Below are 16,360 nucleotides of genomic sequence, written 5' to 3'. Positions count from 1 at the left end.
ACAAACTACGAGAAAATATCATTTCAGCTCAATCAGTGGCTTTCAAGAATTTTTTGCACTTAGTCTAAATTTTTTAATTGATTGTTTGAGATATGTTCCCAATCAATTAAGGTATCAGCGCATCTAGCATCTTATCATTCACTTTAAATGGGGTGAGATAAATGATTGACTCAGTGATCTCTATTCTCCCACAGATACCCTTATACCTCAGTTGCTTAGCAGAGTGCCTGGTGCTTAATAAATGCTTACTGATTTGATTTGACTTGACCTACAAAAATAAAACAGTCCTTGTCCTCAAAAAGCTTACTGTGTATTAATGGGAAATAACATACATATAGATAAGTCAATGTCAAATATAATCATACCATAAGATGTGCCCACCAAATTCTAAGAATTTTATTTTGAGAATGGTTAGAGTTCTAATCTTGAACTTGGGACCTGGATTCAGATGCTGCCTCTGATATCTGTTAGTTATATGACTTTGGGAATGTAAATTAAGTTCTTTGGCCTCAATTTCTTTATCTATAAAATGAAAGAATTGGACTCAATGACTTCTAAGATTCCTTTCAACTCTAAATAAAAGATAAATCCTACTTTGGCTTACAAGTATTTGCAAGAACAGCTAGGTTCTGAGTGGTTTGAATAATGAATCTCCTTAAAAGGTCACTTGATTTGAGTTTACTATGTACATTCCTTTGGGTTGGATCTAATGACCACATTTCACATGATTATAACCCTAAATAGTGCAAAACCGAATACATGTGACCACTGCAAGGGGTTCCTTATTTGTATTAATTGGAACCAGTCTGGATTCATATGTATAAGGACTGATTTGAATTTTGTAGTCCTTGAGCAGTCAAGCCATACCAAATGAGAACCACCATGTGGTCATCTTTCCTTTTTAGAATTATAATTGGCACTTCTTGCATTAAGAGCTGCTTGTTTGCTAGTTTGCCATAGGGATAATCTCATTCATCATGCCTTGTAAAATGAGGAGCATGTCCCGGGGACTTGCCCTTCCTCACGTCAACCCCAAGTTAGTTGTCAATTTATTCACTGAATATGATATAATCTCTAATGATTTCTTCTTTCCTAATTAGTTGAACTCACTGAGTGGTCTCTAAAGTCAATTCCAGTCCTAACTCTATGGTCCTATGATCCTAATTTTTTTTATTAAGTGTTCAATTATATAAATATTAATGCTAACTAACATTATTAATAATGCACATTATTAATTAAGCATCAACCTTAATAATAATAAATAATAATTATCAGTGTTAATTCACTTTATAATCAACATTGTTCAATTTGATATTTATTAATTAATATACATGAATATTTATGTTAATTTGGGGACTCAAGAATGTATTAAAAGTTTGTGTTGTAATTAATGGTAATCACTGTAGAAAACTGTCCCTAAGAAAAGTTTCTTTTAACAGCAAATTACCTTCATGAGACAAAGAAATATGGATATATAAAATATATAAAAAATAATTTGGGGAGGGATACTAATAGCTAGGGGATAAGAAAAGGTCTTATAGAAGATGGTCCTTGAGTTAAACCCAGAAGGTAGCTTTGAGTTCCAAGATGCAGAAGGAGGGATAAAAAGAGAATATTCCAGGAATGGGGAAAAGCTTGTACAAAGGTATGGAGGTGGGAGATGGCATGTCACATAGACACAATAGCAAAAAAACCTGTCTAATTGGAACATAGAATGTATGAGGGGGAATGGTGTGAAATTAGCATGAAAGGAAAGGTAAGAACTAGCTTGTGATTTCAACTGAGATTAAATGAAATAATATTTGTAAAGTGCTTAGCACATAGTAGGTGCTTAATGCATATTTATTCTTTTCCCTTATCCCCCTACCCTTTTCTAGTAAAAATCACTGTGGCTGTTGTATGGCTCAGCTTCTGTCCTCAACTAGCAAAAAAAAAAAAAAACAGTCACTGTATTTCTTAGCCTAAATTAACTGCTGAATCTTTTAAAACTTTAATTTTATTTTTAATTAACAAGGATTTATTTTTTTTTTCTGTCTCCCCAACTGGGGGGAAAAAAAACAACAAGAAAAACCCAAGTCCTCATAATGAATATGCATAGCAAAACAAAACAAATTCCCACATTGGCCATGTTCAAAAATGTTTTTCTCATTCTGGCTGCTGCAAAAGATGAGCCCCATGTGCAAGGTGGCAAGAGAAGAGATGTACAGCTGCTGTTCATGAGCAAGAACAAAGGATCAAACATAAATGCCCCTGTGCTCTGTTGGCATCTATGGAATGTCAGGGGACCTGGAGGAAGCCTCTAGCACATTGCAAGTAGCTGTGGGGATATGGGGGGTGCCATCTTCTTATGGACAAAGAACCAGAGAACATGGGCAAGGGTCTCAGAGGAAAAGGAGGAATGGATGGTTTCCACTGGGGCTGTGGAATTAGAATAACCGAGACACTCGGGCCATCTAACAGTTAACAAAAAGAGGTTTATTTAGCCATAAAAGAGAGAAGATACTCAATGAGGATGAATTATGGATTCAGGTAGAGACAGCTTCCCTTCCTCACTGGTGGCCATGCTGGTCTATAGGTCAAACCTGAGAGAGAACCAGACACTGTGCTAAATGCTGAGGATTCAAATAAGGGCATCTCTGTCTTCAACAGGCTCACCATCTGCTACATGGACTGTGTTGCAGTTTTGTTGTAAAGCAAGGTTCCTAGCTTGGGATCCAGATCCCAAGATGGATTTTAGGGGGTCCATGAACTAAGGTAGGAGAAAACAACGCATCTTTATTTTCACTAACCAACTCAAATCGAACATTTCCTTCCATTTTGAATTAAACTACAAACATTTTTTGGAGAAGGGACATCACCTGACTGCCAAAGGGATCTATGACACAAAAAGAGGAAAAGAGTCCCTGCTATATAATAGCAATAACATATGCCAATCAACTGTAACTATTAGCAAGCAAGGCTCTGGAATAGCTCCAAAGGGCTCATGATGAAAGAGGCTACCCATTGCCATAGAAGGAACTGATGGGGGCTGAATGTAAATGGAAGCATCCCATTCTTCATTTCATTTTCTCTTTGAATTTTTCTCTAGTGTAAGTGACATGTATCTTCTTTCACATGTATTATATGATTGCACATGTACAAACTATATCATATTACCTCCTTTTATTTAGAAACATATTTATCTTCTTATATTTTTAAGAATTTTCACAAATTCTTTTTTTAAAAATTGAGTCACAAATTCTATTCTTTCCTCTCACACTGCTCCTCCACTCATTAAGAAGATGTTTTTGATATATGATATAAATCATAAATTTGAAATCAAAGGAAACATTTCTGTATTAGCCATATTGTCAAAGAAAGAGAGAAAAACAGTATGCTTGATGTACACAAAGTTTTTCAATTCTTTCTCTGGAGGTGGCTAGCATTTTTTATCATGACTCAGAATGTCTTGAACCATTATACTGATCAAAGTAGTTAAGTCTTTCAAAGTTGATCAACATTATAATATTGTAAAACATTATGACGTACATCTGGTTCTGCTCACTTCACCTTGCATCAGTTAATATGTCTTCTTAGGTTTATTTTGTGTTTGTTTTTTTTAGTTTGCTACTAAACTTAAATGTTCGATTTGAGTTGGTTAGTGAAAATAAAGATGCTTTGTTTTCTCCTACCTTAGTTCATGGACCCCCTAAAATCCATCTTGGGATCTGGATCCCAAGCTAGGAACCTTGTTTTACAACAAAAAAGTAACATAGTCCATGTAGCAGATGTTGAGCCTGTTGAAGACAGAGATGCCCTTATTTGAATCCTCAGCATTTAGCACAGTGTCTGGCACATAGTAGGTGCGTAATAATGTTTATTGACTGACACATAGATCACCACTTATACGGATCCAGTACAGAAAATAGCAAGAATCTATTAAATATTGAACTATTGTACTATCTGTGAAATATGGGAGTTGGCTGGATGATTTCTTTCCCTGGCAATATGGTAATGTTTACATTAGAGGGGTGGATTTGGAGTCAGGAAGACATGAGTTAAAATTTTGCTTCATATACTTACTTCCTGGACAAGTCACTTTGCCTCAAAATGGGGATAAATAATAGCTCCTACCTTGCAGGATTTTTGTAAGGATCAAATCAGTTGACATATGTAAAGTGCTCTGCAAATCTTAAAAGCACTATGCAAATTCTAGCTATTATTATTATCATCACATAAGTCTAGCACATTTCTATGATTTGAACGCAGTTATCCCCGATTCCATAACAAGTTCTCTGTGCACCATGATGTCACCTATCTTGAGCTTTCACTACCCTCAAAACATGGTCTAAGAGAATTATTCCAGTGCTAAGTTCTTAGCATATAGTAGATGCTTATCAATTATCAGACTTTTTACATCTGTGATTATCATTTATAGTCTTCATTGCCTAAAGCCCTGACGGTTAAGTGACTTACTCAGGATCATCCATCCTTTTAGCATTGAAGGTGAGGCTTAAACCAGGCAGCCTAATGAATAAAGAACACTGACTTTAGGGTTACAAGACATGAGTTCCAATCCCAATTCTGGCACTTAATTCTCTCCTAAGACCCTTCACCTCCTTAAGCCTCAGTTTCTTCATCTGTAAAAAAAGGGGGGTCATTGTACAAGATGAACTCTGAGATTCCTTTTAGCTCTGGGATCCTGTGATAAAGATATGATCCCAGAGGTAGCAAGGTGATACAATGGATAGAGTGCTAGGCCTGGAATTAGGAAGCTCTGAATTCAAATCTTCCCTCAGGCACTTCCTAGCTATTTGATCCTGGATCAATCACTTAACCTCTGTCTGCCTCAGTTTCTTCATCTGTAATATGATATTTTATTTTATCAATTGTACATAATAACAAATTTCCACATAAGTTTTCCAAAGTTATATGATCCAAATTATCTCCCTATTTCCCTTCCCTCTCCCTTTTCAGAACTGGCAAGTGATTTGATCTGAGTTATGCATGTATTATCATTTAAAACATATTTTCATATTGGCCATATTTGTAAGAGAATAATCATATAAAGCCCAAGGTTGTTGTAAGGATTGAATGAGATAATTTTAAAGCACTTAACATAGTCCTAGCATCTAGAAGGTGATATGTAAATGCTAGCTATTATTATTATTAATGGTAATGATCCTAATAATTATTATAAGAACTCTAGCTCTCTAGCCATTTTCCATGATGCCATGATGCTATGTGCTTACCTTTTCCTCTTCCTCTTTCCCTTCTTCTACCACAATCTCAGGGAAGAAGAATCAGATCATTACCACCATTCCTAAAAACATGTCAGTCACTTGCCCTTTGGCTCTACTGGCCATCCCTGTAACTGCCTTCCTGCCACCTTCTGTGACCATCACTACCCTGTATGTGCTGAATATGCCCTATTAGAGGGACTCAAACGTATCCATGAGATAGGGGAGCATCTTCTTCAAGCATGTGAACACTTGAACCATGCAAGAATGGGTGGATAAGAATAATTTGTTTCCACAACCATGAAGTTATGTGAAGCAGGTGCCATGTTTGATCTGATACCGAAGAAGCCAATGTCATCCACTGCACCCACTGCTCTCAGGACCTTCGCTGGTCAACCGACCTTTGTCTTGCCACCAGACTTTGATGGTTCTGGAAGAGAGAGTGAGGCTGATGCCTTTGTGCAACTCTGCCTCACTTCAATTCAATTCATGAGCTAGTTAAGACAGAACCAAGTGGTATCACTGGTCCTCTTTGAAAATGAAGGGTGAACAATTAGGGTGCCTAGGTCCTTGAGGGCAAAGTCTCTCTTGCTTTTTGACTTTATGTACTCAGCACTTAGCCTGTACCCGGCGCATAGTAAGCACTTAATGAATGTTGTCATTCATTCATCTTTCTCCTGGGTTGGGACCTAGAACATTTCAATCTTAGAAGCAGAAAGTGGCCAACTTGGAGAGATTGGGTTATTAATAAATAGTGCTTTATTGGAGGAGGCTGATTTCCTTTGGCTTCGACCCCGAGAAGTGCCTATCTCTATTTTCTGACTGGTGTGAGAGTCAGGGAGGTACAGTTTAGAAACCTGGCAATGTGGGTTCTTCAATGTGACTCATAGAAATTCTCAGGGAAAGACTGGTGGGGGGGGGGGGCAGGGTTGACATGTTACTGACCCAGCACAGAAGAAATGCTCTGACATGCTCTTTTGCTTGTACAATTTAACTTAAAAAAAAAAGAATCAAAGTTAATTATTTTCAAATTAACTCTGAAAATGGGTTAGCTCTGGAGGGGGGGAGAGGATGGGAAGACAAGGAAAGAGCAGCTGGAGCCCCTTGCTTGGCTGAGTTAGACACCGGAGGAAGAAATGTATTGATTCCTTTGACTGCCAAGCCAAAAGCCATTTAATAAATTACTTTTCTGGAACATAATTAATCCCCCCACTGATTAATCCCCTAATAGCCTGAGGGTCCTAATGTAGTTTACCAAGCACATAAACCCAGACATCAAGGTTGGGCCCACTTTTAATGAATTCAATGTATGAGAATTTGCATTCCCAGAATTGGGGTGCATCTGTGAGAATTTTTCTTGCAAAGGAGACTTTTGAGAAGATTTTGAGAAGAGACAGGATAATGTACATTTGTTCCTTTTATGTAGAACACAGGGACCATGCAAGTGGACCATAGCATTAACATTTACTAGCCTGCTTCCCTGGCCCCTCTTTCTTTTTTTATTTTTTACTTTAAAAGATGACTCTCTGGGTGAGGCAGAAGGAGGAGTAAATTCAGAAATGAAGGTGATGTTAAAACAAGATGTCAATAGCATGATTTTTTAAAAAAGGGATTTGCCAACTGAATATTACTTGGAATATTATAATATTGCCATAAAGCATAATTGTGTTGCAATATTTTATAATTACATTATAATATCACATGATTATAATTAATTTTTGATTCAGAGAAGACTTGAAATTGTATGTCTCTTCCTTCATTGAAGAGGTGCGGTGGGGGTCTCCTGGGTGTGGGGTATAAACTCATGTGTTCATAAAGACTCAAGTCAACAGCCGAGGTATTATTTTCTGAGTTGAAATTTTGTTCCAGACATCTTTTTAAAAATCTTTTTTATTACTATAAGATTAATATCTAATACTCTAAGTATTATATTTTAATAAGATTTATTAATAATCACTTGAAGTAAAGGAATGTAAAAAAATTATCAGTAAAGAGGAGCTTCCTGGTCCACGAAAGCAGGAGAGAGAATGAGAGAGGCAGAGTTAGACACAACTTTATCGCTACAACATAAGGATATAATGTGGGGACTAAGGGAAAGGGTTACTGGGAAATATAGTTCAATAATACAAAATTCTATGATGCTTTGGGAGACTAGTTGCCCTAATGCATCATTTTAACATAAACAACTTATAACTCTAAAGATTTTTAACTAGAAGTATATATAATATTACAGTATCTAAAGGGACATTACAATAATTTGGAGATAAAAGGGGGAAAAAAGGAAAAAAGAACAAAAACAAGAACAAAAAGAACAAAAAAATACATTTACAAAAAAACAATTAGGACTGAGGCAGAGTCAAGATGATGGCGTAGAGACAGCAAAAGTTCAGTCCTCTGAAAACCCTTCCTTACCGATTACAAACTAAATGCTCTTAGAGGACTGAAAATAAAACCTAACAACAAGGCAGACCCTCCTGCTGGACTCAACTTAAAAGATACATCCCTCCCCCCAAAAGCCTGAATTCGAGAATACTTGGGTTTAAGGGGAAGGAAGAAGGAAGGACCCAGGCCCCTCCCCAACGTAGAGCTCTAAGCCTCTAGCAGGAGCTGGAACCTCTGGGTGGGCAAGGGTGCTGGTCTGGAGGGAGTATCTCATGGGCAAAGCTGTGCCAGGCTCAGGACATCAAATACAGGCAGTTGGGAAGCAGTTGGAGAAGAAGCGCATAGCGCACAACAGGCAGCCTGCTTGCAGCAGTGAAGACACTCCATATTGCCCCCCCCCTTTCCAGAGATTTTGGCCTCAGGGCACATCCAGCTCAACCCAGCTGGACTTAATCCCATCAAAGTCTTCAGCGGGCAGGGAAGCTCAAGCTCTAGCATAGACTAGGCTGAGAGATTTGCTGATTAAGCTCCAAGGGTGAAGACTGACAGAAAAGCCCCAAACCACAGATCCAACAAAAAAATGAGAGAAGCAAAAGCTTAAGCAACTGCAGGGAATGAAGAAGGGGTAAATATGAGCAAACAATAGAAAAAGAAATAAGAAATTACAATTGACAGCTTCTATACAGGCAATGAACAAAGAGCAAACAGAACAGAGAAGGATGAGGGACCACCAAGCAAAAAAACAGAAACCCCAATGAATTGGATACAGGTTTTAGAAGAACTAAAAATACAATTCAAAACACAATTAAGAGAGGCTGAAGACAACTGGGCAAAGAACTTAAAAAGCAAGATAAGTAATCTAGAAACAGAGGCACTTGAACTAAAACAAGAAAATAGTGTCTTGAAAGCCAAAATTAATCAGCTTGAAAATGAGACAAAGGAGATGAAAGATCAGAAGGAGAAGGATGACCAAAAAGCCAGGGATGAAATCCAGTCTTTAAAAACCAGAATACAATAAATAGAAGCAAGCAACTTCACAAGGTAGCAGGAAACTATAAAACACAATCAAAAGAATGAAAAAAAAATTGAGGAAAATATGAAGCACCTCATTCACAAACCAGAAGATTTAGAAAAGGGACTTGATTTTACTAGCAAATGGGAAATAGAATTCCCTGGTCTGATTTTACCTTTTCTTTCGGGAATGGGGAGCCAGGATGGCAGCCAAAGTAAGGTGCTTGATAGAAATGTAGCTTGGAGAAAGCCTGCATCTGAAATATGTTAAACAGCCACAACCTCAAACCCCAAACAAGTTCAAGTCCTCTTGTCTTTGTGCAGAACCTCATAAATCCCACTGGTATTGGTTGGTCTCTTTGACTATGTGTTCATTGGCACTATGCAGGTTCTTATGTGCTTCCTTGGTACTGTGTAGTGGTTCTTTTTGTGATCCTTTCCCTTGAATCAATCACAACCATTAAGCAAAGTCCTATAATATTTTAGCAATCAATGGTACTGTTTCCATAGTCTAAAACATTTGGGTATGCATTTACATTAGGGCTAATGGACATTTTAAACTTATCTTAGTACAAAATAAAAAAAAACAAAACACCAAAAAACTTTAATACTGCTAACATGTGCTTCAAGTACAAAAAATGAGAGAAAATAAAAAAACAAAACACCAAAAAACTTTAATACTGCTAACATGTGCTTCAAGTACAAAAAATGAGAGAAAAATAAAAAACTCAAATACTGTATTGCACATCCAAAGCTAACAATAATACAAAATGTTTAAAAATCAAAAATATATAGTGACACACTGTGTCAGTCAAGGAGAGGTAGAAAACAAAGGTTTCTCATCCAAAAATGAGATCCATTTCCTTTTAGCTTGGCCATGATCCACAGTGTGAGTGCACATGATTTTTTCTTTACCAAGTAACAGCTTTATAAAATAGTAGTACTACAGGTAATGCACATTCAAAGAAATATCAAAATTCAAAAAATCATAATAGCCCAGTAAATGACAATAGCAAAGAAACCCACTATAATTAGGATTCACATGAGTCTCTGTATCTCCAATTGCTGTGTGACATTTAAAAGAACCTATGAACTCATGGATACTTGTCACAAGTTTTCAAGATCTAACCAATCTTTCAACCTTGGCCGAGATATTTTTTAACAAAGTCTATTACTGTCATCATTCCAAAATTTGGTAGGAGAGCCCAGAAAAATATAAACATCTCTGTACTGCTGATGAAAACCTTTTGGGTCTGAAAAATGACACCAAGAATTTAGATCATCCTGGTGGAAGGGTAGAATAAGATGAAGAGTTATAAATATAAAAACCCATTCAGAAGCTACTAGACCAGAGGTCCCCAAACTATAGCCCATGGGCCACATGTGGCCCCCAAGGCCATGTATCCATCCCCCATGACACTTCCAGAAGGGGCACTTCTGGTGGTGCCTCAAAGCATGACATTGTTTACGTACAGTACTACTTCCAGTGGCATAATCCTTTGTGCGGCACCTTAGAATAAGGTGCCCCACAAAGGATTATGTGGCTGCACAATGGAAGACATCAGCATGGCGAGCAGGGATCTGAGGGAAAGGATTCTGCACTATGTATACTGCTGCCTGGTTAGGGTTAGAGTTTTTATAATCCAGCCCTCCAGTGGTCTGAGAGACAGTGAACTGGCCCCCTGTGTAAAAAGTTAGGGGACCTCTGTACTAGACTTTCCAGGAAAATCCTTGCCACCTCCTGAATGAGATTATAACCCATCACAGGGTAACTAAGCCCCTTTGGGAAACCTCCCTCCCTCTGGTATGAGACTGTAACAGTGTAAAAGATCTGTCTCCAATATGTCCCATCCATTTCGATGTGGAGCCAAGGACTAAATAGTGAAAATCACTTCAGATGTCTCATTGTAGGAATAAGTTAGGGATGATCTGGTTTTCTAGGGTTAATTGAAAGAAGAGAATTTTGAGATAAGCCCTGGAAAAGGATTCTGGGTAGGAAAGTAATTGTGGGATTCTAAAAACTGAAAATAACTGAACTTGACTGCCTTCTTGGATTTGATCTAAGCTGGGAGTGGGTTTTGTCTCTCTGCCTACAATTTCAAGTTGAAGGAGGAATTTCACTCTAAGAGATTCTCCCTGGAAAGTATGGATTTCATGGAGAAATCTTTGGCATTCAGATAGAGGATTTATTTGGAGGAGACTAATTCTCTGAGACCATTTTTCATCTGGCAGTGGTCCATCTTCCAGAATTCCTATTGGCTATGGTAATCCAAAGCTTTTCATCTATAACTTTGAATTATATAGTACAGCAGCCAAACCCAGAGATTTTTCACTTTCTTTCTTTATTAATTACTGGTGGGAAGATTAGGTTAAGTCATATAGCTTGGGAAAGGGTTTTAGATAGCATAAGGAGGTGTAGGTAGGGACCAAAGAAGAACAGAAGGCTCTCCTTAAGCAGGGGACTTGGGAGCTGGGTGGAGGTAGTTTAAAGAGTGTCAGGGTCATATACCACTTCCCCTTATCCTTTTTGTTAAAATAAACTTTGTTTATTTTAATAATATCAAAGAGTTTGGTGCTTAATTGGCCCAGAGGAACTGTTTGAGATAGGCAGGAAACTGGGCCATGCTTGCAATCTCTACTTCCAGTCTGTAGGTGGCACTACCGTAGTATGAACTGCTTAGGAGTAAAAGCTTCACAAGGAATGTTTGGGAGAAAAGTTCCTTTCCCCCCCACCCCCCAGGGATAAAACCAATGGCCCTGAGATACCTCAGTCCCCTGTCAGTTTAAAAATTGGCTTGGGAAGCTGCAGCAAGCAAGAGAAAGCAGGATTTATACTTCACCAGCTTCTTAAGAACCCCTAGCTTGTGTGTTGAAAAGAAGTGGTACAGGCTCATAGCAGGGGATCTGGTCATGGGCAAGTGAGGCTGCAGGCTGGGTGGGGACCACCCAGGCTGAATTGGCAGTAATAAGCTGTGGCAGCAGCAGCAGCAGCGGGAGTAGCAGCAGCAGGAGCAGTAACAGCAATGGGGCACCAGAAGTGGCAGGAGAGAAACGCAGCTTTGCAAAATATATCTGCCCTCTATTCTTTACTCAAAGGTTTTCTTTAAAAAAAATGGAGAATTCTATTCCTTCATGGTTACCAGAAATGTAAGATTAAAAATTAATATCCAATACTCCAAGTATCATATTTTAATAAGATTTATTAATAATCACTTGAAGTAAAGGAAAGTAAAAAAACATTATTAAAGAGGAGCTTCCTGGTCGGCACAAGCAGGAGAGAGAACAAGAGGGCAGAGTTATATACACAACTTTATCAATATAACATAAGGACTGTATTAGGTAATTGATTTAAGGGTTATGGTGATTGAATGATCATATCTCCCACCCTCCTCCCTTTTCCTCCCCCCCTTTTTTTCCTCCCTTCTCCCTCCCCCCATCAATTGATTTCTTCAATTGGTGACACTGGAAGACAACTCTGAGTGAGTTTCCTGACAAATCTAATAGATAACTCTCTTTTTGTATTGTTTAAACAAGGGGTTTATTTAGGGAAAAGGGAAAAGACAGGGAAGTTTGATGGGAGAGAGGGTTTAGGGTTTACCTAATCTTAAAATACTTCTAAATTGAAGAATAGTAGAATAGAGTCTTGAATTGAGGGATATGGCTAACAGGTTGAGAATTTTAGTCACTTTTGTCCAGAAGGGAGAAATCTGTAAGAAAAGGATCTTCTCAGTCCTTACTTCTTCCTGTCTCTAGAGCAAGAGACCACTTCTCACAGTTTGGCTGTTCCTTTCAACCATCTACCCCCTGGTCACCATTCCATTCCAGAATGCTTCTTGATTGACAGCTTTCTGCACATCTTACTCCTTCAGCTCTGTTGTAGGTTTTCTCCAACTTTCTCATTCACAGAACGTAAAGTGGGGATGAAGGGAAAGAGATGCTGGGAAGTGTAGCTCAAAGGTACAAAACTTTATATAGACATTACCATGAACTTAATAAGCATAAAAAACCACGAACATTTCCACATTCAAAAAAAAAAAACAGAAAAAAAGACCATGTATGAACTTGTGAGTTTCCATTACATATAGCTCTTAAGACATATATTTTTCAAATTTAACAAGGTAGTTCCAACATGTCTTTGCTTGTCTGGGTTCCATTCTGCATTTTCTCTTGTTCTCTTTTATTTTTAAATGCTTCATCAAAGCTTTTTTCTTTCTTTTTTTCATTAATCCTCCTTCTTTTCAAAACCCAATAAGAAAGTAATAAACTTTCCCCTACTTCCTCTCTCTCTTCCACCCCTCCCAAAGAAGGCAGGCTACATGATATATGTTGGAGATATACTAGCATATGATATATATGTTCTTCATTTTGTGAAACAAGACACATATTGCTTACACTAGAGGAAAAGAGACATCTTAAACTGAGCATATCCCAAAGAGAATTCATTATCTTTCCTTTCAAGCTCTCTCCTCTTCTTAACTGTGCTATTACTATCAAGAGCATCCCCACCCTCCCAGCAGTCCAGGCTCACAACCTAGGTCTTATTCTCAACTCTTCAGTCTTTTCCCCTTGCTCACATGTCCAACCTGTGCCAAAGTCCTATTGGTGTGACCTTTGGAGCATCTTTTGTGTATTCCCCATTCTCTCCTTTGACACTGCCACCACTCTGGTACAGATCCTCCCCACTTCAAGAGAGGAATGTTGCAGTAGCCTGCTGATGGTCTCCCTGTCTCAAGTCTCTCTCCACTCCAGTCCATCCTCCACTCAGATGTCAAAATAATCTTCCCTATTCAATAAACTCAAGGCTACCTATGACCTTCAAGAGCATGTATAAAAATCTTTGGTTTGCCTTTTAAAGATCTTTCTTTAGAACATGTTACTTTTCAGTCTTCTTACTCTCTTCCACATCTCATCAACGCAGAGACTTTGAGGTCCATGCTATTCCTCTCTCATGACACTTCCTCTCTTGGCAGCACATGTACCCCTTGCTTCGACTCTCTCCTCCTCATCTCCCCCTCCTGGCTTTCTTGACTTCCTTTAAATCCCAGCCAAAATCTTACCTTCTTTTACAAAAAGCCTTTACCAGTCCCCTTCACTGCTTGGGACTGCTCTTTATTAATTTTCTCCAATTTATCCTGTTTATATCTTGTTTGTACATCCTATACTTTGTATGTTGTCCCCTCATTAGGCTGTGAACTCCTGGAGAGGAGAAATTGTTTTTTGTCTTTCTTTGAATCCTCAGTTCATTGTGTTATGCCTTGCATACAATAGACATTTAATAAATGCTTGTTTACTTTATTCTTTAAGTCTTTTGCTACAAAGGGAGGGCTTTGGAAAGGGGAATGTATGGGTTAAATGTGGTCGCCAATGTTTATTTAGCTAGCCTTTCACTCACCCCACAAAGTAGTCCAACAGTCCAAGTTGAAGCCAAGCCCCTGATCCAAGCCAAAGTCTTCAGCAAAGCTCCTTTAAAGACTATCTCCAGAAGACACTCTCTTCAGACTATCTTCTCAAAAACAATCTGCTGTGAGGGAGTTCTGGGCTTGCCTTTATGGTGACTTCTTGTCCCTGACCCTCTTCACAGGGGTCAATCACAGTTTCCAAATTGTCTAGCACTGCCCAGGGGCAGAACTTTTGAAGGTTAAGTTCTCACCTTCTGGAGAGGTGAATATTCATCCTGGCTGATTGAGTTTCTGAGGGTGTGAATTCACTAAGTGATTTGGAGCTCCTCCACCTAGTTCAAGCTTGTGTTGATCCAATCAAAAGGTAGACAAAAGAGAGTTAATCCTGTCTTCACAATCTAGTTAGGTACTTAAGTTAGTGTTAACTCAGGATAGACAATAGAGTAAAGAATTCTCTTTCACAGGAAAGATGTATTTGGAAATGAATGTTATATAATAATAATAATAATTAATATATGGAAACATGTTTTACATGATTGCACATGTAAGATCTATGTGAGATCTCAAGGGTGGGAGTTTGTGGGAGGGAGAGAGGGAGAGATTTTGAGACTTAATATCCTTTTTTATATTAAATTAATTTATTTTAAAGTATTTTTCCAAGCTTACATGATTTGTGTTCTCTCCCTCTTTTCTTCCCTCCCCCCTTCCAGAACTAGCAAGCTATTTCACTGGGTTATACATGTGTTATCATTTGATACCCATTTCCATATTATTCATTTTTGAAAGAGAATGAGATTCAATATTCTTTGAAAAATGTTGGAAATATTTTTATATGTATTTGGGGAAACAAAATAAAATTTAATATCAATAATAATTATTAATAGCTAGCATTTTATAGCACCTACTATGGACCAGACTCTGTGCTAAGGGTTTTACAAATATCTCATTTGATTCTCACAACACCCTTTGAGGTAGGTGTTCCATTATACAGTAGATGAAACTGAGGCAAACAGAGGTTAAGTGATGGCCCAGGGCAACTCAGGTTGTGAGCACTTGAAGCTGGATTTGAACTCAGGTCTTCCTGACTACATGTACATTATTCTATGTACTATGGCACTTTGTAGTTGCCACTTAAAACAAAGGGCATCAGTAAACTGTACATCTGAGAGAGGGTTGGTTTTAGAGTTAGAAGATCTTGGTTTCCTCCCTTGCTACTTATTATCTGTATGGCCTTGAAAAAGTCACCTTTTCAGGCATCACCATGATATAGTAGATAGAATCGACTTGGAATCTGGACAACTTGGGTTCAAATCCCATTTCAAATACTTCCTACCCATGTAATGACAGACAAGTCACAAAACCTAAATCTGGGGCAGCTAGGGAGATCTAAAGTGCAAAGAGTATTGTAACAGGAGTCAGAAAGACCTGAGTTCAAAACCAATCTCAGACACTCACTAGCTGTGTGACTTTGGGCAAGTTGCTTATCCTTTGCCTCGTCTGTAAAATGGGAATCATAATAGAAACTATTGTTCAGAACAAGCTTGATCCTTGTAAGATGATCCCCCAAATAAAATAAGCCTTTTTTTTTTGCAAAAAAAAAGATTGAATGAGATAATAAGTATAAAGCACTTAGCATAATACCTGGCACATAGTATGTCCTTAATGTTTAACTATTATTGTTTATTTAATGTAAATGTTTATTTAATATTAATTAATAAATAAAATTAACTAATATTATTGACTAATAAAAGTAATTAACATTATTCACAAATAAGATTAATTAATTATACTAATTATTCTTATTGATTAAATTAATTAACATTATTTCATAGATTTAATTAACACTGATATTTAATAAAATTAATTGCCATTATTAATAAATGAAATAAGCTAAGTATTTTAAATCTCTCTGAACATCAGTTTCCTTATCTCTAAAGTGAGGGATAGACTAGAAAAGTGTTGGTGAAGTATTGGCACGTGTGCCCAGCTGGCACAAGGAAGCTGCTTTGTTCCCCCTCTTCCCAGTGCCCAAGGATATTTTTTTCATGTCCCATCCTTCTGTCCATCCCCCCAAAGCAAACACTTCCTCCCTCTGCTCTCTGGGGTAATGTGAGGACTCACAGACAGCTTGAAGTTGCAGTTTGGGCATGCAAACTTGAAAACCTTTGCCAATGCTGGGATACATGTTTTCTAGGATCACTTCTCACTCTAAATATCCAATCCTAGGGGCAGCTAAGTAGTTCAGTGAACTGAGCTCCTGGCCTAGAGATGGGCTCATGCTAGTTTAACCCTCATTGCCTAGCCCTTACTGCTCTTCTGCCTTGGAACCAATGCTTAGTATTGATTCTA

This window comes from Monodelphis domestica, chromosome 5 (genome assembly GCF_027887165.1).
Source record: "Monodelphis domestica isolate mMonDom1 chromosome 5, mMonDom1.pri, whole genome shotgun sequence".
Taxonomy (NCBI): Eukaryota; Metazoa; Chordata; class Mammalia; order Didelphimorphia; family Didelphidae; genus Monodelphis; species Monodelphis domestica.
Note: the sequence above shows the minus strand (reverse complement) of the source record.